The sequence below is a fragment of the Monodelphis domestica genome, chromosome 1 (assembly GCF_027887165.1).
Source record: "Monodelphis domestica isolate mMonDom1 chromosome 1, mMonDom1.pri, whole genome shotgun sequence".
Lineage (NCBI taxonomy): Eukaryota > Metazoa > Chordata > Mammalia > Didelphimorphia > Didelphidae > Monodelphis > Monodelphis domestica.
The window spans coordinates 249,023,893-249,051,656 of record NC_077227.1 but is presented as its reverse complement, the minus strand read 5'-3'; positions in this window follow the sequence as shown (position 1 = coordinate 249,051,656).

Genomic DNA, 27,764 nt, shown 5'->3' with positions numbered 1-27,764 from the left:
TGGGTTCATTTCTGGATACCTCTATATATTATGTGTAACACACATTTGTATATATGTTTGTAATATATCTTTATATAGAAATTGGCCTGAAACATGTAAAAGGAACAGAACTAAGAAAAGGAATATTAATATAAACAGCTTTCCTACATGTTTGTAAGATTATTATAAACAACATACACTGTTCCTCATTGTCTTTTATGTTAATACCTGCATTCTATTTTTTTCTAGGTTTAGTTTCAGGAAAATATTGGTTCGGATAAATGTATTTTGTTCAAATATTTGAATATATTATATGCAAAAAACACAGGCAACTTGTTAGATACTATAAAAATGAAGATTAGGTATTTTGAAATGCTTTTCTTTTTGCCTTAGTAATCAAGGATTTCTGGGCCGAAATTGTTCATAGGATCATAGATTTAAACGTGAAAGGAAACGTAAATGTATAATCCCTTGACTTTATAGATGATTATAAAATGAGGTAGAAAGAAGCTAAGTGATTTTGCTAATGTTCATGGAAGAAGTATTACTGGAACCTAGGTTCTCTGCTTTGTGTTCTTTCTGTTGCAAAATGTTCATTTGTTCAAGTGTTTGAATCTGCTTTTTTTGTTACATAGAAATATCCATGCCATTCCTTTCTTCATTTGTGCTTTGTTTTGGTTTATCCTATCCTTCGTTTATCTTTATCATATGCTATGTATAATCTATAAGCTGACTCAAATCCTTTTGGAAATAAGTGGAGTACAGTTTTTTTAAAGGATGTTGATAGCTGCTTTTACTTAATAACTGTTGTCAAGCCATCAGAAATCATAGATTACAATTAATGTCAAAGAAAGTGAAATGGTTTATTTCTTATCCTGAAAAGGATGGACTAGGTAACAACTATTAAGTCCCTTCCATGTTGCTCTGAGACATGAGCTTGGGAACTGGGCACTTTATACCACTAATGATCCCACATCATGAGCTGTCAGAGATGAGATGCTCTTAACCTTGACATTTTGGCCAAAGTCCAATGTAAGTAATTACATTTGCTCTACCTGAAATTCCCAGTGCATTTCAAGTTGGAATCAGTATTCGTCCTCACAGCTCATATGAACCATTATATCACATCATTGTAGAACAATGAAATGGCTGCTACATTTTTCTTTACCCTACCTTCTCCCTTTTTGGATTATTAAAGTGACTCAATGAGGAGCCTGGGGGGCACTGACAGATAAGCTATCATACAGAAATTACTTTATCAAATGGTAAAGCCACCTCTTCTCTCATGGGGCACATGAAAATTATGATGATGGTTTCAGAACCATATTTGTCTCAGAAAACTTTTGTCAGATATCTTTTATCTCTTTTGGGGGCAAATATTTTATGTAATATTGGAATTGTTCTTTGAATGTTTGATAGAGTTCAATTATAAGTCCATCTGGGAATCTTCCTTTGGAAGTTCATTATAGCTCATTTAATTTCCATTTCTAAAATTTGGATGCTTAAATTCTCCATTTATTCTTCTGTTTTCTTTATATTTTATGTTTTTTTAGATATTCATTTTATTTGTTTCCAGTTTTGTTTAAATACATAGAATAGTTACTAGAAGATTTGGGATTTTCTTTCCTCCCAATCTCAAACCTACAATAATCATAAATAGTGCATAGTAATAATGCTTCAGAAATATCAATGATGAATTGCATTATTAGTTAACATCAGAAAGGCAGTCAGTAATATTAGATGAGAAGTCATATTTAGAGTTGGGAGACCTAGGCTCTAATCTGTTCTTAATCAATCAATGAGCTTTTAAGTGACTACCAGGTGCCAAGTATTGGACATACTAAGGCAAAAATGAAACACATTTAAGAGCTGTGCCACACTTAAAAAATCCTTTTATTTTATCTTTTCCTGCCTCAGTTTCTTCATCTATAAGGTGGAAATGAGAGTTTTTGCTCTACATTGTGTCACAGAAATGTTGTGAAGAAAGTACTCCCTCCACATTAAAGTATCACATTAATGTAAATTGTTACTATTCTCTGCAAAGAAAAATATCCAATAGCACATTCTTCATGTTCTCCACCTTGAACTGCCCATTTGAAGCACTTAATCCTGCAACTGTATGGCCAATATCATGATCTTTGTTTATTGAATAAGATGGCACCAATTTATGGAACTTTTTACTGGAGGTGGTAGGTTATTTTATGTTCAGTATTTCTGTTTTCTGTATTCAGTAATTCAGTAATTCTGCATTGTATGTTAGATCCAGAACTATTTGACTTCCCCATTTTGGGGTTGTGTCATTTATTGCTACTGAGTGTGAGACCCTCATAGAAAGAGACGTTTGCCTTGCTTCTCCATTTCTAAGTTCCTTAGGAGAAAAAAATATACAATTTAACAAGTGCTCCCAATCTTTTTGTTAGACTTTTTAACAAATAAAGTTCAAAAGAATGTAGTGTTACATTTTTTTTAATTGACCTGGAAATGTGAAACTCTTAAGAGCATCCTGTCACCTAAGAAAGGAAAGAAAAGTCAAACAAAATCAAAGCCCAGCTCTCAAGTTCTTCAATTCTGATGTCTTCTTTTTGGCCTATTTTTAAGTTTCATAATTCCTGTAAAAAAAAAAAGAAATAGCCTCCAATATAATAATTACTCTTATTTGTAGCTTCATTTGTCAAGGAAGAAAAAAGGACAACTTCACATTCACTTGATAGTTAAAGTAAATAGATCAGTCCATTATAACCAATGTAACTAGAATCCTCAATTAAAACTTAAACTTTTTTTGCACTTGGCTTTGATAAGAAATAACTACAGTAAAATGAAAAGCATTATTACCAAGAATGTGTACCTGTGATATAAAGTGTCAATTTTAAATTCTTTTCAGTTCTATTAATTTTTAATCCTCCTAGTACTATATTGCTCTGATTTTTTTTAAAGTAATCTTTTTAACAATAAAATTCTATTATATAGAAGGCTAACTAGCTTCAGATTTGCTTGACACCAAGTCTAATATGTAAAACTCTGCAAATTCATTTAATTGGAATTATAATATTCTTGCCTTTGATCCATTCAGTAGGTAAATGAGTAGTTATTCAGACATTTATTAAGCACTTACTGTGTGTCAGATTCTGCATTATGTTCTGGGGAATACAAGAAGAGCAACCCCTTCCAAAGGAAAAAAAAAACAGTTCCTTCCCTCAAAGAGTTCAACTAATGGAAGAGATTATGAAAACAACTATGCAGAACAAATTATATAAAAGATAAATTGAATGTAGTCAACAAAGAGAAGGCACTAGTTAGCATTAAGGAGGATTTCAGGAATTGTCATATAGTGGCATGGCAAAACCTTTCTTTTTCTTGTTTATATTTCTAGCACTTAGCACAGTGCCTCATATATTGTAGACACTTGAGAAATAAATATTCATTGAATTTCTAAAAATTTTAGTAGACTATAAAGAGGAACAAGGTTGAAATGGATCCCAAGATATCTTCTGGAAGGAGTGAGTTTGTGTCCCTCTTCTCACCTTGTTTTCTGGCAGAATTTTTCAAATGAACTGGCATGGTGAGAGAGAGTGCCCTGAAACAGGTAGGAATCTGAGAAATTCTAGTCTCTATTCCAACCCCTTAATAGCCATCTGACCACAGGCAGATCACTGCAAGAGCCTCCTTCCTTATCCATAACAAGTTCCAATCAAGATCATTTTATTGGACTTACCAAGATATAAATGTGAATTTATATATTTTGGAAAGATTTTCAACAAAGGTTATAATAAAAAAGAATTTTGTTTAGCTTTCCATTCATCAGGGATGTCAGCTAACCAGGAATATTCACTACCCAAGCATTCCAGTAATCCCTCTAACACTGGAAAGTTTATAAATTCAAATCCTAACCATAGCTCTGTTACTTAATAGATGCATGACCCTTAAGTCTCAGTTTCTCATCTGTAAAATGAAAGGAATGGAATAGATAGCCTCTAAAGTCCTATCCAGCTCTAAATCTAGGATCTTATGGTCTCCTTGAAGTGGATGCTACTTCTAGCTGGGGGAAGTGCTGTCACTAACTTCCATTGGCTCTCAAGAGCAGATTTTAAATTTTCAAGGTGAGCATTTATACTTTGGAAATTAATAAATGCTGCAAATCAGTGCTGATTTACTTTTTTAAAATCTAAACTTAAGAAAGTGATAGAGAAAATATTAACAATTCAAACTAAGCTAAGTATGTCTTATCTATACCTCCTCCCACATCAGTAAAGCCATTTGCTAAATATTTTTGAGCAGAGCTCTGCCTACTTTTATTTGTTATTCATTTTTTCTCAGTTGTTTCCAACCCTTTGTGACCCCATTTGGGGTTTTCTTGGCAAAGGTACTGGAGAGGCTTACCATTTCCTTTTCCAGCTTGTTTTACAAATTAGTAAACTGAGGAAAACAGAGTAAAGTGACTTACCCAGCATCACACAGCTAGTAGATCTCAGGAAGTCTTCCTGATTCCAGATCCAGTATTCCACTGAGCCACCAAATCAAAATGCCTCTTACCAGCCCCTCTTATGGGACTTGTTCATTCCCTGCCATAAATCTGTGATAAGTCTAGTCCACCCAATGAGAACCTTCTATGTTTTCTCCTGACTTCCTGAGGATACCACAGGGGCACATACATAGGTTGTCCATTCGTTATACTTCTTTCTTACTATATTAGCAACCCATCATCTTCTTCGTTCACACATTTCTTTGAGAGTATTACAATCAATAGAGATTTTACTGTGCTATTAAATGAAATTTGATTTTTTTGCCCCTCCTGCAACCTTAACCTGTTAATCCCACAGAGGGATTTAAAAATCAATTACAGATTTTCAGTAAAGGTTTCTCTTCCTTTGTTTGTTGGCTGCTGGGGTGAAAATGGAGGGGGGAGTAGGGCAACAGGGGACACAATTTTTTTTAAATCAAGAGAAATTGCTCCAATCTCTAGACCCACAAAGCCCTAAATATGACCTCTGTCATAGTTTTTTTTTAATTTAAAGCTAAGAATAGTTTAATATTTTCTAAATTGTCAAATCATATCCAGTCAGGCAGCCCCATATCTTTAACATTCTCTCCCACTTGTAGTTGATTCTCTATGACATTTTATTCATGTTGGGAATTATTAACCTTTTTGACACCGAGATTTGTTCCTTATCCAGTGAGCTTAAAAAATGAATGCAATATTTCATGATGGGTTGATCTTATGTGTAGACTCCAGAAGTTATAAACTCATAGACTATTATAATTAGAAGGGAGCTTAAAGATCTTAGAAAATAATGGCTTCATTTTCTATTTGAGGAAACTAAATCCCAGGAAGAAGTGACTTGTTAAAGATTCACAGAACTGAAGCCATATTTACCACAACACAATATATACAAATAATATGTAATATCTATAAATGTAACACTGATCAAACAAACTTTCATATCTGTTTCTTTACTCTCAGAGTTTATGGCAATTCTTAGGCATAGTTCAAATGGAAGTAATTAGCCACCCAGCCAGATTTCCACTAACCACAAGGTGCTATTTCTTTATTTTTTTTTAAATTTTTTAGTATGATCTTGAAAAGACATGAGTATTTCAATATACAAAAATTAAAATGTAAAGGATTTTATATGAAGCTGTGAACTATTATGAATGGGCTTTCACATACACAATGCATAATTGTTGGTTATTATTTATCATTCAGATTTCACATATTAGTTTTAACATTACCTATTAGGGGATACTTTTTATTTATTACTATTAATCCCCTCTATATTTTGCATACAAGATTTTTATCAGTCATATTTACAAAAATATCTTCCCAGTTCATATCTCCTCTTCTAACTTTCTTTTTGTTAGCTATGAAGAAACTTTATAATTTTAAGTAATAAAAACTGTCATTTTTATTTCTTGTGAACCTCTCTATTCCTCATTCAGTCAAGAAATCCTCCTCTTTTCATAGTTGTTAAAAAGTATTTATCTGCTTCTCTAATTTGTTTATGACATACTTTTTTCTATTCCAATATTTTATCCATTCAGGGATTATTGTAGTATAGATTATGAGATGTGTTTAAATCTAATTTCTACTGGTATCCTTACCAGCTTTTTCAGAAGTTTTTGTCAAATTCCTCAATAATTGAAGTTCTTAGGTTTGCTGAACACTTTAACACTATATTCAGTTGATTTTGACTCTTAAATACCTAATCTGTTCCATTGATGAACTTTTCAACTATTTAGCTCCTTATAATTAAGAAATATTTTATTTATGATATCTAAACACCCAGTACCTAGAAAAATGCTGGCATTAAGGTAGATACTTAAGAAATACTTGCTAGTTGGGTAATTAACAACAACAAATATTTTAATTATTTGTAATAGTATTTATCGTTCATATTAGATTGTATTAGTCTTTTTATTAGATTTGACTAAGTCTGAAAGAGACATGTTATAATGCTGATGTCTTTCTCCATGTAGTTCAATTAAGTTTCTGTTCAGGTATTTAGCTGGTATGCCATTGAGTGTTAATGTAGTCAGTTACTAAATTAGCACTTATGTGCTAAGGTTAAATTTTTGAAAGTATGAATTTATTTTATTTTTATTTTTTTTAGTATTATTATTTTATTTTCCCATAAGTCAGAATGTCCTCAAGACCATGATTCCTGAAGATGTTTTGAGATCCTTCTGGTAATGGAATTGATTAGCTTCACATCTATTTAAGGAAGATCATTTCTTCTCTACCTCCACCCAATTTAGATTGATTCAATGGATTCTTTCAAGTTTTACTTGCAAAACCCTTTCCTCAACCAATTGCATTGCAAAGGCTTCCCTTGGGAGATCCTTCTATCCTCATCCCCATTTTGTGCCCATTTTTGTGTAGCTCTGTACTTGATGAAGGAGCTTAACTCTGTTTATTTTCAATTTTCTTTACCATTGGTCTTTCTGGAGTCTGTTTTACTGGAGTTTAGCTGGGAAATCTGGGCTTCTCCATAGCCTTTTACATCATAACCTTAAATGGAAGTTCCATGTGGTGCTATTTCCAAAACAAAAGTCACTCCAGAACAGGAAGAATCCCATAAGATGACTACTAGAATTTTATTTGTTCCTTTCTTTTAGTTGACATATACTTGCATATCAGATTATTTTTCATTTATTATAGTACTTAGCACATTGACTTAAGTGCCATTATTAGCAGTAAAAATTTGTTGAATGAAAACATGCATGTACTAATAAATGAATTAGTCAATTAAAAAGATAAAGTTGATGAATGCTTAATAGAGCAAGTAATTATTAGGCAAGTAATAAATACCTCATTCTCTCTGCTTTTTTTGTGCATGCATTCTGTGCTGACTGTACTACAGGTTAAGGGTCAGATTATAGGGTAGACAGGTATTTTTCAAATTTTCTACACTCAATTAGGCATATTTCTTGACAAGTCTACTAAAAAGAGACCCCGCAGTAGGACACAGTATATAGCAATTTTATTTGTCTGTGTAGGAACAATTGCTGCTAATAAATATGTAATGGCTTTAATATGAAAAACTAAAACTGCACAATTCACAACTCTAGCCTAGAAACATCATTGGCATCCCTTGGTCTTCTCACAGTTTTGCCCTTGTTGTTTGGGAGGGGCAATGAATTTCATACATATCTAACTTGTAGCTCATGTCGCTTTCTTTGGAATGAGAGAAACTGACAGAGTAATGGAAGCTCAAGCTCATTTTCCTTCCATTTTGGTTTTTTTTTTTTAAATCACGTTGCCACAGCTGTAAGTCTAATGTATTAGCCCAGCAGGGAACCTCAGTTTTGCCATGAGGTTCTTTTCCCTGTAAAATGCTATTTGTATTCATTTATGAAATCACATAGGAAAGAGGCAACTCAATATGAAATTAACTGCAACATACCCATAGTATGAAAATAAATATTTGTAGGAATGAAGAAAGTTCTAGAGGAGGATTAAAATATATATATTACATTCATAAAAATATCCAGTGTTGTGTTATAATCAAACAGTATTTTTGCCTTTTTTTATCCAGACTTCCGATTTCACTGGTTTAGAGAACTCTCAATGAAGAAACCACTGGTTCCCAATTCAAATTATGAATTTAAAGAGTTTTAGGGAGTGGCCGAGGGGCACTGAGCAGTTAAGTGACCTGGTTGGAGTCACAGCAGTTGGATTCTTCAGAAAGAGGCAGAACATATTCTCAGGTCTTCCTGAGACCAAAGTAAATAATCCATATTTCGTAAGCACCTTCTGCCTGCTCATTACTATGTGAAGTACAGTAGGGAAGGATACAGGAGCATAAAACATAGTTCCCATTCATGGAGGGTTTATAATATAATTAAGAAAAGTGAGATTCATAGAATCATGTGTAAAAAATATAGAGCCTTACAAATAATTTAATCCAGTTCTTTTATTTTGTACATTAAAAAACTGAAACCTAAAAAGAGTGTAATGTGAGAAATTTATTTGAGCTCTTAATCTCTGACTTAGTATTTGTGTGCTGTCCAGCAAACAAACATTACTTTATATTCTATTATGTACCAAGCATAGGAATCTAGCAAAAGGTAAAAAAAAAATCAGTTCAACAGTCCTTACTTTCAAGGAGTTCACAATCTAATGTAGGAGACAGCATGCAAATAACTGTGTACAAACAAGCTCTATGCTAGTAAATTAGAGATAATCAACAGAAGGAAGGTACTAGCAATGAGGGAGTGGGGGGGGGGAAAGGCTCCTTGTAGAAGGATTTTCAGAACTGAAACAAGTCAAAAAGTCCAGAAGACAGAGGAAGGAGGAGGCATGGGAACCAGCCAGTGAAAATGAATCGAGTCAGTATAATGTAGAGTGTTTATAGAAAACTTGGATGTTATGGTCACTTCTACCCCAGGAGGCAGTGGATGACCTTGATATGACCAAACTCTAAACTCCACAGCATCTGCTTCAGCCACCTTCATGAACAAATTGTTCTTGTCCACCCATTCCACCAGGGATAGTCTTCCGGTGCTTGGGGTAGACATCCACACCCCCCCCAACAACCCCATGCAAGCCACCCTGAAAAGGACTCAGCAAGCCTTCACATCAGAGGTACTAATCCTCCTTGAACCCTTATACCCTTCCTTGAACACTCATTTCTTAAACATATGGAACTCCATCTCCTCCTTGAACACAAGCCATGAATGGCAGCCCATGTTAGATTTATATTCCCTGTCATATATATATACACATATATACATATATATTCCTATCTATATTATATTTTAGTAATTATTATAATATATAATATATAATAAAATGATGATATAATTAATAAGTTATATTAATTATAAATTATGAAAATATATTTTTGTCCTAGTCTCTGATCTTATTTGGAGGGCAATTCCCAATACTAATGCAGATTAAATAATTTGCCTTTAACTTTAGAGTCTTAAAGAGCTTAAATTGACTTGTCCACAGTCACAAAGGGAGTATATGTCAGAGGAAGGACTTTTATTTTTAACTAAAAAAGAAAATTTATAGAGTGATTCAATTTTTTATTGTTTTCTGACATTTTGTGATCCTTGTTCACTCCCTCCCATCCTTCCTCCCTCCCCAAGACAGCAGATAATATGATATAGGTTGTACATGTGTTATCATATCATGCATAGTTCCATGTTCATCATGCTGTGAAAGAAGACATATTTCTTACACTTAATTCATAGATGAAATAAAGTAAAGGACAGTATGCCACAGTCTGTATTCAATTTCTGTCCATTCTTTCTATGACAGTGGATAGTATTTTTTTGTCATGAGTGCTTCAGAATTGTCTTCAATCCTTGAAATAATGACACTAGTTAAGTCATTCACAGCTGATCATTACACATTATTGCTGACAAGATCTTCTTATCTCTAGATCTGACCCGTTACTGATTAAAGTATACCTGTTGTTAAATTTATTTGTAGTTGGACTCTGAATACATAATAGGTGGTCACCAGGGATTTAAATTTCTAAATCCCAAAGGAATTATTAAAGTAAAATGAATTTATGGTAGTTTATTTACAATAGAGGGAAGATGTTAAGGAATGAGAGAGAGAGAGAGAAAACTCTGGCTTCCTCTGAGCCAGTTAGAAATTTCTAAGCCCCAACCAGATGAAGAGAGTCTCAAGACAATGGGCCTTTCCTGAAGGCTTCATCCCTCCATAAAGGTGGGGTCATTAAGTCAGCCTTTCACTCACCGAGGATGACAGTCTAAATGAAAAGAAGTCTGGGTGTCTGTCTTCCAGTCTCTCCTCAAGGGTCTGTCTTCTAGCTCTCCTCCAAGTCAGAGCCTCCATCCAACTCAAAACTTGAATTGAATATATCTCTTCTTCTGGCCTTTTGTCCTCTTTTTAAAGAATCTTTTTCTATTGTATCACCTCCCCTAAATTTCACATCTACCAATCACAGCAGATACTTTTCTCCAGGACTGCCCACTCTTTAGTTTTCACCTTCTTTGGTTAGATTATATCTTTTGGGGTTACTTAACACCTTTTTTTGGTAAGTTCACCTTTTGTAGTTACTTAACACCTTTTTTGTAGTTAAAATAGGTAGATGTACTTAGAATACTGAGTTATCAACTTTTTGTAGATTAAAATCTAAAAATAGATTGTGGATTACAATTCAATCTTCCCAATAAAGGAAGAGCTAAGTACCTTCATTGTTACAATCAGGAGATTACAATTTTATCTTCACAATAAAGGAAGAGCTAAGTATCTTCATTGTTACAATCAGGAGATAGCTAATACAATCTTCATGGTGTCAAACATGTGGCCCACATAACTCATCACCAGTACAGTCTGAACCCGGCTAAAATTTAATTAGGAAATATTTAACAAAATACAATAAAATATATATTACATTTTAAATCTAAGTCAATATATAGTCTGCATGGATCCCTATGTTTGGTTGTGGCTCCCATTTCTATTTGAGTTTTACACAACCTCACTAGTATTTTTCATGAAAACAATACTGAAGGATAGAAGACTATACATGACCAAATGCAATAGTTTATGCAAAACAAACTTCCATTGTGATTTTCCAGAGTAGGGGAAGATGAGTGAGGACTGCAATTTTCAGGAAAAGCTTCATGGGGAAATAAGACCTGATTTCATCTGCAATGGACAGATCAGATGTGACTAAAGAGACTGAAAGGAAAATCATTTCAGTTGAAAAGAACACATGATTGAAATCATTAAGGGAGAATTATACTGTCTTAATAAGGACATGATCATAGGATGAAATAGGGGGAAAGTTTGTTTATGGAGTACCTTGAGAATCATAGAATTAAGAGGTATAGGATCTTAGACTTGGAATTTCTGGCACAATAACCTTTATAGGTGGTCAGCTTCTTGTCAGTTTCCAGAAATATGTAGGTCACCCCTTGATGAAGCAGCTCAATTCATTCCTGGGAAAGCTCTCATTTTTAGAAAAAAAATTCCTCCCTACACCAAGATAAACTCAGAATGGGTGAATGACCTGAATATAAAGAAGGAAACTATAAGCAAATTAAGTGAACAAAGAATAGTATACTTGTCAGATCTTTGGGAAAGAAAAGACTTTAAAACCAAGCAAGAGCTAGAAAAAATCACAAAATGTAAAATCAATAATTTTGATTACATCAAATTAAAAAGGTTTTTTACAAACAAAATTAATGCATCCAAAATTAGAAGGGAAGCAACAAATTGTGAAACAATCTTCATTACAGAAACCTCTGACAAAGATCTAATTACTCAAATTTATAAAGAGCTATACCAGTTGTACAAAAAATCAAGCCATTATCCAATTGAAAAATGGGTAAGGGACATGAATAGGCAATTTTCAGTTAAAGAAATCAAAACTATTAATAAGCACATTAAAAAAGTGTTCTAAATCTCTTATAATCAGAGAAATGCAAATCAAAACAACTCTGAGGTATCACCTCACACCTAGCAGATTGGCTTACATGACAGCAAAGGAAAGTAATGAATGTTGGAGGGGATGTGGCAAAGTTGGGACATTAATTCATTGCTGGTGGAGTTGTGAATTGATCCAACCATTCTGGAGGGCAATTTGGAACTATGCCCAAAGGGCAATAAAAGACTGTCTGCCCTTTGATCCAGCCATAGCACTGCTGGGTTTGTACCCCAAAGAGATAATAAGGAAAAAGACATGTACAAAAAATATTCATAGCTGTGCTCTGTATGGTGGCAAAAGACTGGAAAATGAGGGGATGCCCTTCAATTGGGGAATGGCTGAACAAATTCTCGTATATGTTGGTGATGGAATATTATTGTGCTCAAAGGAATAATAAAGTGGAGGAATTCCATGGGGACTGGAAAAACCTCCAGGAATTGATGCAGAGTGAGAGGAGCAGAACCAGGAAGGCATTGTACACAGAGACTGATATACTGTAGTACAATCTAATGTAATGGACTTCTCCATTATTGGCAATGCAGTGATTCTGAACCACTGGGAGGGATTTACAAGAAAGAACACTATCCTCAATCAGAGGAAACACAGTGGGAGTAAAAACACCAAAGAAAAACAACTGCTTGAATACATGGGTCAAGAAGTGATATGGTTGGGGATGTAGACTCTAAATGTACATCTTAGTGCAATCAACAACACGGAAATTGGTTCTGAATAAGGGCACAAGTAATACCCAATTAAATTTCGAATCAGCTGTAGGAAGGGTGGGTGGAGGGGAGGGAGGGAACTATTGGAACCAAGGAATAATGTTCTAAATTGACTAAATAAACTTATTCAAATGGAAAAAAAAAGAAAAAAATTTCCTTGAATTAAATTTGAAACCTGTATTCTTGTAAATTCCCTTTCTTTTTCTTAATTCTGCTTACTATGGCAATACAGAGTAAGTTTATTCCCTTATAGCCCTGTAAATAATAACTATTATTAGTTATTTTGGAGGCATATGGCGTATTCAGGGAAGACTAGCACTTTGGGGATAAAGATCTGCCAAACCTTTTTCAGGGGTATTTTCCTATTTTGATGTCCACCTGTCACCTAACTTATCTGGGCCCCAAGAAACTATAGCATGTTCAGTGGCCAGACCATGGTAAAACCATCTCAGCAAATGGGCTAAAGTAGGTTGAGGGTAGTTGGCAGGTCTCAAACTTTTTGGTGACTTAGTGAAGTATCTATCCCAGGCATATGAAGACTTCTTCAGTGGAAGGGTGGATGAGAATTATTTGTTCCAGTAACCCTGAAAGTGGCAGCAGCAGGCACTCTGGAAGGCTTAGGACTTGGTCAAACAGAGAAGAAGTCAAGGTCATCCACTGTATCCTGATACATCACCAGTCATCTCTCTTTGTGTCTTGACACTAGACTTTGATGACTCTGGGAGACAGGCTAAGACTGGCAAATTCATGTAACAACCTCATTTAAAACCAATCAATGAGGGATTCAAAAGATATCACCAGTGATATTTTCATCTTCATTAAGTACAAAAGACAACCACTATTGTTATCATCATCATCATCATCATCATTATTACATTTATATAGGTTGTCAAGGTTTATGATACTTTTCTCTCAATAACCTGGTGAGATAGGTAGTACAACTATTATGTCTTTTATAGATGAGGAAACTTTTATAGACGAGATTTAAAATGCTAATTGGGTGATTAACAATGACTTACATACTCAGTCTTTTTAAATTGTCCTGTTTCTCTGAAGTTTCTTACTTCATTCTATGAACAGTGATGTGGTATGATGGCTAGACTATAAGTAAAGTGGCTGGAAGCATTAGACTTGGAAGCAGAACACCTGGGTTCAAATCCTATCTGAAAGACTTGTTGACTATGTAGTGCAAGATAAGGGGTTGAACTTTTCCACTAAACTCAGAATTATGAGACCAGAAATTAAATCTCAAGTCTGCCACTTCATAGAAGTGTGAGTCACTTAACCTTTATGGACTTTGGATTCCTCCTATGTAAGTGGGAAGACTAGTCTCTGAGCTCCTTTCTAGTTCTAGTCTATAAGCATATTAAAAACTTGTTTTATTGCACTACATCTATCTTCCTCAATGCATTCCTAATATTCTTATGTAGTATAGTAGATAGAATGCTGAATTTAGAATCAGAAAAGCTTTATTTTCAAATCTTGACTCGGACTTTTACTAACTGTCTAATTCTAGGCAAGTCATTTAACATATTTCAATTTCCTTTCTCATATCTGTAAAATGTAATAATAGAATATTAATAGCATTAGTAATAGTAATACTAGAATAGTAATAATAGAACCTACTTAGAAGATTGTTGAAAGGATTAAATAACATATGTACAGTGCTTTATACTTATAAAGTATAATATAAATGCTATTATATATAAGATTTGCAGATCTTTCACCATCTTGGTCAATGTCTCCTAAATATACCCACACTTTGTTAGTGCTTCTTTTAAAAATGAGGTGCAAATTAAAATAATTGTCTAGAAGTGGCCTGAATAATACAGAGTAAAATGGAATTATCTCCTCTGACTCTGGGGCTTCTTTAATATACAAATCTCTGATTTCACTGTTGTAGCTTCTCCCTCTACTACACACCACTCCTTTTCCATTGTCATAAATCACTATAATTCCCCCTCCCCCTCCCCAGGCTCTCTTAAAGTCAGATACATAAGGGAGAGCTTTCAAGTGATGATCCTCTCTGAGTTTAGCTAGCCTAGTTCTTATACAGCAGCTTGTCCTTTTTACTCAACTCACTGAGCCTAATCCCAAAGCCTTTCCAAAGTGGCAGGATTTTCCAGTGCCTATTCATCATTGCCATAATCATTGGAAACACTCAGTATCACATCATTCCAACATAAGGTATCTAAATGGGACTTACATTCATGTGGCTATGGGTGTGCCCGGAACATGAACCAAATGTGTTGGCCCAGTATGCATAAAATATTCCTAATGTCCCTTACCCAGAACTTCCATTATAGAAAGGAGAAGAACCAGTGGTAATACTTGCCTTAGAGTGTATCCAAATATTTGGACCTTTTGACCCTAACCCTAAATACACATATAACTAGCCTAAGATTACCCTCTTTACACTCGCTGAATCATACTGTTGACTTCTTGAGCTTATGATCATCTAAAATTGGATCTTGTTTCACAGGAAATGCTGTTAAACCAGGTTTATTCTGGCCTGAACATGTACAGTTGATTTTTAAAAGATTTGAATGCCAAGCAGGAAAAAAAAAACTGTTACTCAAAATTAAATTTTTTGGTTTCACCTATTTTTGCAACATATTTTTTATCTAAAGTACGAACTATTTCTTACAATTTTATGCATTTAGATTTTATTTAGAATCAATGAAAAGGAATAGGGAGCTACTGAAAGTTTCTAAATATGGGATTTTTGAGATGAATGGAGTATTTAAAGGTTAGTCTGGCAGCAGTTTGCAAGATGGATTGTCACAAACAGAGTCTGGAATGCAAGAGAGGCAGCTGAAGTATTCCCAGGATGGGAGATGAGAGTATTAGAATGGTGTCAGTGTCAGTGCAGAGAAAAGAAAAAATACAGGAGATAATTCAAATGGAAGACAGAAGTGATAGATTCAGGATGGAGAAGGAGACTTATTTTTGGACATGGCTTTCCCTTGTCTATGGGAATTTGTTTTGTTTAACTATGCATGTTTGTTTTGTTGGCTGTTTGTTATTTATTAGAAGGGTTTTGTTTTTCAAATGAGGAGAAGGTAGGAAGAAGAGAAACTAAATGCTTGATGATTAAAAAAACGGAAAAAAAGGAAGTAAAAAAAATACATAGGTATTGGTGGTTACCAAAGTATGAATTAAAAATGACTTCAGGGTTTAAGTTCTAGTGATTCAAGACAGCAACACTTTCCTCTGTAACTCTCTGAGCCAACCTAAACACAATTGATGAATCAATCATCAAACTCTGACTCACTTATATCTAATTAATGCTCAAATCATGACATCACCCCAGAAAATCACTGGTTGTCTTGAAAAATAAAGGACAAACAAAAACAAAAATAAACAGGTCAAGTAGCCCAAGTACAAAAAGCCAAATCACATTTGCCCAAGGATGCATTGTTCAGTGGCCAAGGACCCTGAGACCTAGTGCTAAGCTCAAAACAATGGAATTTCCTTCCTTTTACTGAGTCAGCTGAGTTTCTTATGATTTAATATGTAAGGTACAGTATTACATTTGAAATGTGAAGTCAGATTTCTTCTATTTTCTTTTCTTCTACCACCTTGTGGCATACCATCAGGTTATTTTTTAATTAATTATACTTTTTTTTAAACCCTTACCTTCCTTCTTAGAATCAATACTATATATTGGTTCCAAGGCAGAAGGGCAGTAAAAGCTAGACAATGGGGGTTAAGTGACTTGCCCAGGGTAACATAGCTGGGAAGTGTTTAATTTTTATTTTTAATAAACTCTTGCATCCTGTCTTGGAATTGATTCTAAGGATAGGTTCCAAGGCAGAAGAATGATAAAGGCTAGGCAATCTGGGTTAAATGACTTGCCCCATGACACAGATAGGAAGTGTCTAAGGCCAGATTGGAACCCAGGTTCTTCTGAATTCAGTCTTGGCTCTCCATCTACTGAGTCACCTATCTGCCCCTGAATGACAGATTTTAAAAGCTGAAAAACATTACTAAACATCAAGTCCCAGGCCCCATTCAGATTGGTTGAATTCACTACAATCCTTTGGCAAGGTGCCATCCAATTTCCACAAGCATCTTTTCATTTTATTTTGCATCAATTGAGCTTCTGACTGCTAAATTATACATATTCCCCTTCTCCAATCCCAGTCTCAGACAGACTTCTTAAACAATTTAAGGCTTAATAGGGATTAACTTGGCCTCCTCAAACCTGTGTTGAGAAGCATGTATTTAAGCCAAGGGAACTCTGTTCTCTGACCTCCATCCAGAAATTCCACACGAATCCTATCATCTAGGATAATGCACACATCTGCTTATACTTAGTGATTTTTTTCTTTTGTCTTGTTTTTCCTACATTCAGGTGCCTCCTTTTGCCCTCTTCTTGGGTATATGTCTTGTTTATGCATATTTTTTGGAATATTGTCTCTCTTGTTAGACTACCAGTTGCTTAAAAGCAAAGTTTTTGCTTTTCTATGTATCTTCAGCACTTAGCATAACCCTGCCTGACATACAGGAGGTAATTATTAAATATTTGAGTGACTAAATGGTTCCATGAAAATTAGGAGGATTCCTAAACTTGGTTCCCAGTAAAATCAAGGGTTTTCTCTCCCAACCACTTCCTTCTCCTAAAAAAAAAATCTAAATTAGTACCTAAAAATCCCAAAGACTGTTGGTCTTTGCACCTGGTGAAGCATTTAAGGCTTCTATGTGACTGCTCTCAAGGGAAAATATAACTTCAACCTAGTTTTAGAGTAATGCATTTGCATGCATGTTTCCATGTGCATTCTTTATTACAGCTCTTTAGCCATAAGCTATATCAGTATATTCACAAAGAGGAATCCAGAAGGAGGTTGTTTTTTTTTTTTAGATTTTAGAGGAGCTTCCCATAGCCCTCTCTGGATTTTGGTAAGTGAAAGATTTCACCCACTACATCTTATTACACGGGTGGTCGAGTTATTGAACTTTATTGACAAAAGGCTGAATTTTCCAGCAAGATGGAGCTTCATTAAAATTCTGCCGAGGCTGAAAATTCAATAATCTCTCTCACAATGCACTTCGTGAGGAGGGCTGATTAGGCAATTTCTTTCTCATTCCATTTCTTTTGCTAAAAGCATTGTTACTTCTTGTTTAGTACAAAAAGACAATCATTAAATGAGCATTTGCTATAGTTGATTAAGTGGGAAGTTTTAAAGGTGCACTGACTCCTTTCTCAAGGCCTAATTGAAGCCCCCCCAAAAAGGGGGGGGAAGAAAACCAAAACATTACATTATTTCTTTCTGAAATATAGGAAGTGTGGTACTAACAAATCTTTCCCAGCCTGTTTTCCTTGGTACTATCCATCACCTGCTTTCCTCTTCCTACTTCCCCTTCATTATCCTTCCCTCTCCTAACCTTCCTCCATTCCCTTCTTTCTTCCATTCATTTATTCTTCTACTCCACATTCTCTTCCTTTCTATTTATCTTATTTCTGCTCCCTTTTCTCTCCTCCTCTAATTTATCTCTTTTATTTATCTCACAAGGTCTTTAAATATCCTGGACTGTAATTCATTGTTGTTTCATTCCTGACTGACTTTTCATGATCCCAGTTGAGGGTTTCTTGGCAAAGAGAGTAGTTTACATTTCCTTATCCAATTCATTTTATAAATGAGGAAACTGAGGCAAACAGGGCTAATTGACTTGCTATGGGTTACACAGCTAGTAAGTGTCTGAGGCTGGATTTGAACTAGGATCTTTCTGACTCTGTTCAGCTCTCTAATCTCCTTTACCACCTTGGTATAATTCATTTGGGCTTAAAAAACAAATTCACTTAAAGTAGCTAGGTGATCCCTTTAAATTATCTCTTTTAATTTAATCTTAAATTTGACCTTAAAACTAGACTTTCCAGTTTAGCAATTAGGATTTTTGATAGAAGAAATGGAAGCAAAATGGAAATTCAGCTATTTGAGACTTAGTGGTAATGGAACTCTAACACTTCCAGTCTCTTAGCATTCAGTTGTTTAAGAACTAATAGTATGTCCAGAGAGAAGAATTAATACATCAGTAGAAGGAAAACCAAATATCACTAAGGAATTAGGAGTTGGAGCCTCAGTGTTAAAAGAGAAGAGGCTAAAGAGAAGTGGTAAACACTTGGCTTTGCCCTCTTGTTGAACCTCCTTCTCTCCCTCCCCACATTAGGATAGTGAATCACAGAAAATGGTACAGATCTCCAATAGGGTGATAAGAGCAAAGATAACTCTCTTTGCATCCAGGTGTGAGTATTTTCTGTCAAAATAAAATCTGTACTTACACACACACACACACACACACACACACACACACACACACACACACACTTCTTCAGCTCCCACTTAAAAGTGTCTGCTGTAGTTTCTAGAAGGCAGCTGATAACTCAGAATTCTAGCAAGCACCAAGATCAGTGGGAGACTAGGAAGGATCCTACAATTGCATGTTATTGTCTTTGGAGTTGAGTGACAACTGTTACTTCCCACTTATTAGACACATAGGCTTTGTACTATGCAATTTTAAGGTGCCCATGGACTGGGATGAATGCATAAGAACTTTGCACACTTTTGTAGATTATGATGGGGTCTATAGAGTACTGATGAGGGAGATATTCAGAAGAGAGAACAATCCAGCCTTTCCTTTGTGTGAACTGGAGCTCCTTGAAACTATAGAGATGACCAAAGTACCAGAATAGATACTGTAGAAGGAAGGACTTGAAAACTGGTTACTAAACCTTTTAGTCTGTCAAGGAATTATGAGGAAAGATGATATCCTACTTACAGTAAAAGTGATAACCTATGTAAGTGCAATAGAATTGCTTAGGAGCAGGACACTTCTCTTGATTAGTTGTCTGTAACTTGGTACCTACAGAATCCAGGATTCAGAGGATAGGGCAGGCGCTGAAGCAAGCAGTTAAATTAATGGAATATTTCTACAGATAATTGTAGTTTTATCAGAAAGAAGTGTCTGTTTACCTGAAAAGGGAATAATGTTTAGATCCTTTCTCAGAGATACTAAAGTAGTAGCAGGTGTCTCCTGTAGGGGGAAAAATAGATGTTTACTGAAAATAACCAGGAGACCTTCCTTTGATCTTCTATACACATTGAAGATAGAACTTGAATATGACTGGACTATGGGTAACTAACTTGGTGGCATTGACTGTACAGAGGGCGTTGATATTAAATTCACTATTACCTCCTAAGCAAGTGGAAAGTAGTTATCAAACTTTGTGCTAAAGCTGGAAACAAATACTTCAAAAAGAAGTTATCAAAGGTATTTGGTTGAAAAGTTCATTGTCCACATTAGTGGATTCAAAAGCTAAAGGACAATATAGATGATCATTTTCCATCAGCTACTCTGCTTTGTTCCAGCTCCAGAAAGATTATGGCTCCCCCAGATGAACTGTATTACTAGAACTCTCATCATCAAGGAGATTGATTCAGCTTTGATACTCAACACTTCCTTAGCACCCTCAGTTGTCTTTCCCTTCCAATGGAGAATTGGAAGGCAGAGCAATATCTCTTTCTAAAACCTCCTTTATAGAATACTCAGAAATTTCTATTTAACCCTTCTTTTCCCAGCAGCAGCATTGTTTGGTTTGGACTTCATGAATGCTATATGACTCCATGATCATGCCACTACACCAGGTACCTTCTGATTGCCCTCTTTTCAGCACTTTTGTAGCATGTCTCTATGCCTCTGTCTCTCTGTCTTTGTCTCTCTCTTTGTAACCTATTTGAGGACATGGATTATCCTTTTTCTAATTTGTATTCTCGGTGGATACTGGCATAGTGCCTATGCTTAATAAATATTTATTGACTATAGGCTATTGTTTTAACTATAACTATTTAAGTAATGGAAATAACCCCCTATCTATTCAGAGTTGATTAAGAGAAAGAGAAAGCACCACCTCCTGGGGAGACCAAGTGGTGGCATCTGTAGAAGTAGACTTAATCCAGGGTGAATGACATGAGGACAAATAAAGAGCAATAAACAATAGGAGGGTGAGTCTCTGATGTCTTACTTTCTAAAGCCCTTTTGAGAGGAGTACTTTAAGGCGCAAGGTTGATGCTAGTCAGCCTTTCAAAGGTTTCCTAGCTTCATTACTCACATTCAAAGAGAATTGACCCCCTAATCTACCCAAGACCAAAAAAGGAGACAGACCTCTCTGCTGAGTTTAAAGTTTCAGAACTGGGGTTGGAAACCAAAGGGATAGTCCCCATATAGCTTGGATGACTCAATATTGCAATGTGGTCTTTTGTCACATTAGAGATCTCTAGATTAATTTGTCATTTATCAAACAACTGTATGAGACCCTAACACAGGGCATTCACATAAGAATGGCAAACAGACTTGATGATAAACAAGGTTTACTGTAAGCAACTCTATAAGAGTCATGAATGCTTTAAATATGTGAACTCAAGTAGCCTATCTAAAATGTGCATATGTACCTTGTATACTGTATAAGGACTGCAGGATGTCTTTTGTTGTTGTATTTTTACTAGAGAGAGAAAGGGAGTAGATATGAATCTTTACTCTTGTAGCAGGATTATTTTCCCTCTCACACTGCTTACATATCACAGGTGACTGAGTAGAGAACCTTCATCTTGTTTTCCATTTATTTATTTATTTGTTTGCTTGCTTATTCATTCATTCATTCATTCATTCATTCATTCATTCATTCATTCATTCCTTAGTTAGTTAGTTTTACCAGGACCTTCCCTGGGCTCAGAGAAGTCTTAGGATAATTTGCATTGCCTAGCATAGCTGTTGCACAGAAATGTGGGAAATAGAAGGACAAAAGGAAAAGGAACCAATGTTTTTTCTGAATTTCCAAAAAACTAATTGACAGGTACTAATCCAGCACAAAGTATAATGAAAAGGTAAGAAATGAAAATAATTAATTTATGTCAGCTACAAAGAGAAATGGAAAACTTTGTTTGGAATAGCTAATAGCAAAATTTTCAGACCATCCAAAAAAGGCACTTTATTTGTAAGATGTGTCTTTAGATTCTACAGCGGTTCTCAACCTCTCAATTTGTAGCAATGAGAATACATAATGCATATCAGGTATTTACATTCTGAATCATAACTGTAGCAAAATTATAGTATTGAAGTAGCCACCAAAATAATTTTTTTGGTTTGGGGTCACTGCAACATGAGGAACTGTATTGCCGGGTCACGGCATTAGAAAGGTTGAGAACCACTGCTCTAGAATCTGGTGTTGATGTGCAAAAGGAGAAAAAAGCATGGAACTCTCTTGAGCCTGGGTATAATGCCATATGATAAACATTCCTCAAGTACCTACTATGTACCAAGCATTGCATTAACTCCTGGGGGTAAAAAAATAAATAAAAGAAAGACAGTCTTATTCTTCAAAGAACTTATAATCAAATGATGGAAGATCATTCACAAAAGGAAGCTGAAAAGCAGAGGAGAAAGAAAAGAAACAAAAAAAGAAAGAAAGAAAAAGAAAGGAAGGAAGAAACAAACAAAGAACCTGTCATAGGGGTATGGTGATGGTGAAGTTAAAACCAAGTAATACTACTGGGATGAAATGATGAATTGGCTAAACTTATGGGCCCTCTTTAAAGGAAGGCTTTGGGACTTTTATGCTTCACCCTCCAGGCCTCCAATATAAGAAACAGAGGCAACCAAGGGTGATCATGAAATGTGGGTAAAAAATGGAAGTTATCTCCTGATAATAATGAACTTGTCCTGGAGGAGGGGGAAGATAAGAGGTGGGAGGGTAAACATGATAGTGGTAGAGCAGAAATTAAGCACTATAAATGGATTAGAAATGACAAATTGGCTATAAGGGTAATGCTGCTGTTTTCTAATCTCTAGTTCAGCACCTTGAGAATTGCCACCATCTCCTAGGAAGATATAGTGTTTGAATAAGTATAAATAGATATAAGAAGGAGAGAATGACTAGAAGGTAGATATATATCAATGAACAATAGAAGATATAGCATCAATGGTGAACTTTTGATCTTGTTCCTTGCTAAGATCCTTTTGAGAGCAATATTTTGAGTCACAAAGTTGGTGCAAGTCTCCACATCAGAAGTTTCCCACCCTTACTATCCCCATTCAAAGAGGCATATGAACAATATGTTGTCAAAAGTTCTAAAAATTGACATCTTAGACGTTAAAGACCAAAAGATAAGACCTCCCAAGAAGGATTAAGTCAAAACAAATGTCCACTCATATATATATGTATTTTTTTTGTTGTTGTTCTTTGCTTTGGAAATAAAACTTGTTCTGCATTTGATGTAAGACCAACTGCTTATGAGACAGCCCAATGGTCACCCCTGGGTGGAAGTAACAAACAGTGACCTACATACCTGATTGAGGACAAATTATCCAGAAAAATTATTTTCCCAAAGTGAACTTTTCTTTTCTGATAGAAATGAGTTTCTGATACAAATATAAATTTCAAATATAATTAACAAAGAGTTCTATGTTTAATTTTTATTTCTGTGGATATAGACTATAGTAATTTTCAGAGCAGATGTAGGAACCAAATCAAGCTGGTTCTTGATCAAATTTGATTTTCAGCTCTTCTTTTTTCCCCCTTTCTCTTTAGATTCATTGATTTTTGATACATCTTCTCTCTTACAAGGATCCTCATTCCAATATGATATTCTCACACAGGTGAAAGGGCTAATAAATTCTATAAGATGGATAAATTGTTTGTTGAAAGGAAACTTCCTTTTAGAAATTCAGATATCATTGATAGAAACCACATTTTCAGACTGTAGGATTTAGAGATAAGTTAAATGAAAAGAAATGGTTTGAACCATGGATATGCACACAGCAAGGGCACCTAAGAGGATGGGGAAAATCCAGTGGTAATGCTTCCTGAAGGGTTTGCTGGCACACAGTCCATATTCTATGAATGTATGTGGTCTAAACCTATTTGTGTAAAGATGACAGCATTTTGCAGGCAACCATTCTTCCCCATGTTTTGAATTTTTAGCTGTTTTGTAGTATATACTCAGTAAATGGTTTGGAATGGAATAATGCAGAAAGCAGGTGTTTTCAAGTGCCTGGAATATTGCAGGTGGCAAGTAGTGAAGGGAGCTCAAGGGTGATTGAGCCTTTAGGGAGGGATAGATAACAGACAGGAGAGTCAGACAGCTGTTTCTTAAGGATTTGAGAAGGCTAACTCCAAGCAGAGGAAACACATTGGAATTCACTGAAACAAGGCCTCTAGCAGTGCCACATTGGAAGTGGCTGGGAAAGAAGTGCAGCTGACAGACCTTGACAGGGCAGCCTGGCATGTGGCTCTAAAGAATAGAACTACTTTTTTTTCCAATGTAAGATTTCAGACCTGCAAAGAGTACTGAAAACAACAAAAAGCTGGAGCCATCAAGAGGACCAGAATTTGGCCAAATTGAGAAGGTGGCAATTTTAGCCTGCTGTATTTTCAGGACATCCTTCCTGTTCCTTGTTCCCATTGCCCTAAAGATCTCTACTTAGTATTTTCAAATCTTTCTTTAAGATTCAGATGCCATTTTTGTAAGCAAGATAGGGCAAAGGTGGATAAGATGACCCACAAATTCCCTTCCATCTTTAAAGTGCAGTGGAAATACCAGTAACAGTTTAAAAGGATCATGGGTTAAATTTTTGACTGTCATTTATTTCCTTAATGGTATAACAGTTAAAAGAGTGGTTGCCTTAAACTGTGACAGTGAAAATATGGTTTCAAGACTTTGAATAGCCAAAAGCATAAAGATAATTTTTAGTCTCTTGATTTTATATCAAAATAAACTGGTCGCCATGAGAAAAAATTCCCAAACATGAAATACCCAAGTCAGCTGGGTTTTATGGAGGTTTTAATTAATACAAATTAAGGAATTAATGAAAGGGAGAGAGAGAGAGTAAGAGGAAATAATGAGAAAATGGCTAGTCCAGCCTAGGCCAAAGCCTTAAGAGAGTTATCAGTCAGTCTTTAATCCACTCACCACAAGATTTGTCCCAAGCAAGATTCTAGTGTTCAGAAAGACCCTCCAGTTTGGCTCCTCAGCTCCACTAAGTTCAGCCACTGAGCCCTCCAATTCAGCTTTGGCAAGCTCCTTTTTCAGAGGCCTTTCTGACCTCCTTTTAAAGAGAATTTTCTCCTATGTCACATCCCCTAAGTTCTCACATCTACCAAACACAGTAGAAGGTTTCACAGGACTGACCATTCTTAATTCACACCTGAGTAGACTAAACTTTTGAGTAATTCACACCTGAGTAGACTAAAACTTCACACCTCTTTTGTTAAGCTTGTCCCTTGCAAGTTTGCAAGTTGTCTGACCTTTTAGTGATTAATTTGACCTTCATAGGTACTTAGCACCCTTTTGTATTAGATCTAAAAATAGACCTAGCTTAAGGCTTTTGCCTTACTATAAGTATGGATTAAGTACTTTTTCATTGTTCAGTAAGGAGTTTACAACTTTATCTTCCCTGAAAGTATGGTCAAGTATGGGTGGAGTAATATTAGAGTTCTCACATTCCTGATCAAGTACCTTTATTGTTTAAAATGGAGAATGGTCTTAACCAAATGTTCTAAGGTAGTGTATGAGAATTTTTAACATTCACAAGTCTGAGAAATTTTAAGATTCACAATGACCATGCGCAACTCAGTTCTTTGGATTATAGATCCAGAGCTAGACGGTACTTCAGATATAATATACTCCAATTTCCATTGTGTTGCAGATGTAATAGACATGTTCATGACAATAAAGGTTGCTGGAGGAATTAAGAAAGGTTTCATGGAAAAGGAAACATTTGAGTTTGTCTTTAAAGGATTGATAGAGAAGGGAAGAATTTTGCAATGTTAGGATAGAATATGAGTAAAGGCAGAACCAAGAAAATGCTGAACTTTTAAAGAACAGAAAGTAGCCCGGTTTTGCTACAGAGCAGAACATACAATGAAGAGTTAGAGTGGTGACAAGTAATACCAGTCAAGGGAGTTAGATGATTATTCCAAAAGGAAACAGGGAATCACTAAAAAAATCTTTCTTTAGTAAAAGAATGACTATCAGATCAGTGCATAAAGAATGGATTATAACAATATTTTCTTATTGTTCCATTGTTTCAGCCATAGCAGAGCTTTGTGATCCCCTTTGGCATTTTCTTGTCAAAGATCTTGTAGTGGTTTGCCATTTTCCTCTCTAACTCATTTTTACAAATGAGGAAAGGAGGCAAATAGAGTTAAGTAAGTTGCCCAGTTACTAATAAGTATCTGAGTTCAGATCTGAATTCATGAAGATGGGTTTTCCTGACTCCAGGTCTAGTGTTCTATCTACTGTGCCACCTAGCTGCACAATAATAGCTAACATTTATAAATAATAATGATGACTAACATATATATAGTACTTATGTGTCAAACACTGTGTAAAATGCTTTTTAATTACTATTTTGTTTGATTCAACAATTCTGGGAAATAGGTACTATTATTATCTATTTTATAGATGAAGAAACTGAGGTAAACAGAGGTTATGTGATTTGTCCAGAGTCACAGAGCTAGTAAGTATCTGAGGCTGTATCTGAATTTCCTGATATCAAACCTGGTACTCTGTACATTGTGCCAATGATCTGCCCCCTTTGTAAAAGAGAAATGATGAAAATGGTAAACTCAGAGAAGACTTGGATGGCTTGTCCTAGGATAGTGGGAGTGGCAATAAAAGGAAGGATTCAGGTAAAAGATAGACAATGTGGTGTTCATGAAAAAATACTTGATTTGGAGATTGTGATTCAAATCTTAGATCTGCCACTTACCAACTCTTTATAGGAGGAGGGTCTGGATCTGATTTAATCACTTTGTGATACTACCCTGACTGAAAAGACCCTCCCTTAATACAGATTGCCAACTCATCTATAACTTTATAGACTTAGAGACACAGAATTTAGGTGATTTATAGATGATCACTCAGGCAGACAGGACTTGACCATAGGTCTTCCTGATTCTAATGAAATATCTCTATCCACTAAGCCCCTCAGGCCTCTCATTACCTTCCTAGCCATTGGGAATTGGAGGAGATCGAATAATGAGACCCTCCCCCAAACAGCCATAGCTTATGGATCACGAATGTAATAGACATGTTCATGAGGGGAATGGTTGCTGGAGGAATTAAAAAAGATTTTATAAGAAAAACAAGTCTTAGAAAGCAAGACAGTGGATCACATAAACTAAAAGATGGGTCAGCTTTGTTCTTAATAGTGTCGATCCTTCTTGGTTCAAAATTGAACTATCTCTAAAAAGGGAGACAACTTCAGTTCATTTAATTATAGCACTGACCTGGGGGCCAGAGGGTAGAGAAACCCAGGAAGACCTACCACTATACCTATCTCCATTTTGTTTAGTTTGGGGAACTGATAAAAGATAATATAACTGCACACACACACATTATCTGGAGGATGAAATTATAGACCAAAATCTCTCAGTATTCATTTCTCTTTCTGGCTTATCACTTTGGGCCAGGTAAAATATTACTTAGCTGAGGGACATTACTAACTGGAAACTCACTGAGCCAAATCTATTTCTCCTTTACCTCTTTATTTTCCAGCCTTACAGTAAGATTTAGATGAGTCTATAGATTTTTATTCCAGATGTGCATAAACCTTCACACTCTTCTATGCCCAAATACTACTTCAAACACATATTATTGCACTAAATTTTTCTTTTATCTAGCAGTGAGATATCTGATAGCAAAAAGAATAAACCAAAATAAAAAGGAAAGAGCACAGTTAATGTATATTATAGTTCTGTATATCTAATTCTGTATACTGAGGAGATACCACAGCCAATTGTCTTTGTCTTGAATGAAGTAGCAAAGACTTTCCTGCTTAGATACTAGTCAAGGCAATTAATATACAGAATGCTAGAAGCCATGGAATTGGGAAACTAAACTAGTGAACACAACACCTAGAACCTCATTTACTAACTCATCATCACCAGACACACACCTCTGTATCAAAGTCTATTCATCATAATTCTTTCAAAGAAAGAACTTGAGAAAGTCTGGATACCAGCATTTCCCTGCATGTTCCCAATGTGGAGGACAGGTATTCAAACAGGAACTGCTTTCTTCTCCTTCATTTTCTCTCTTTCAGAAATATGTAAATGAATCCCAACCAATTTCAAACCACAATCTTCCAAGAGACTGTTCCA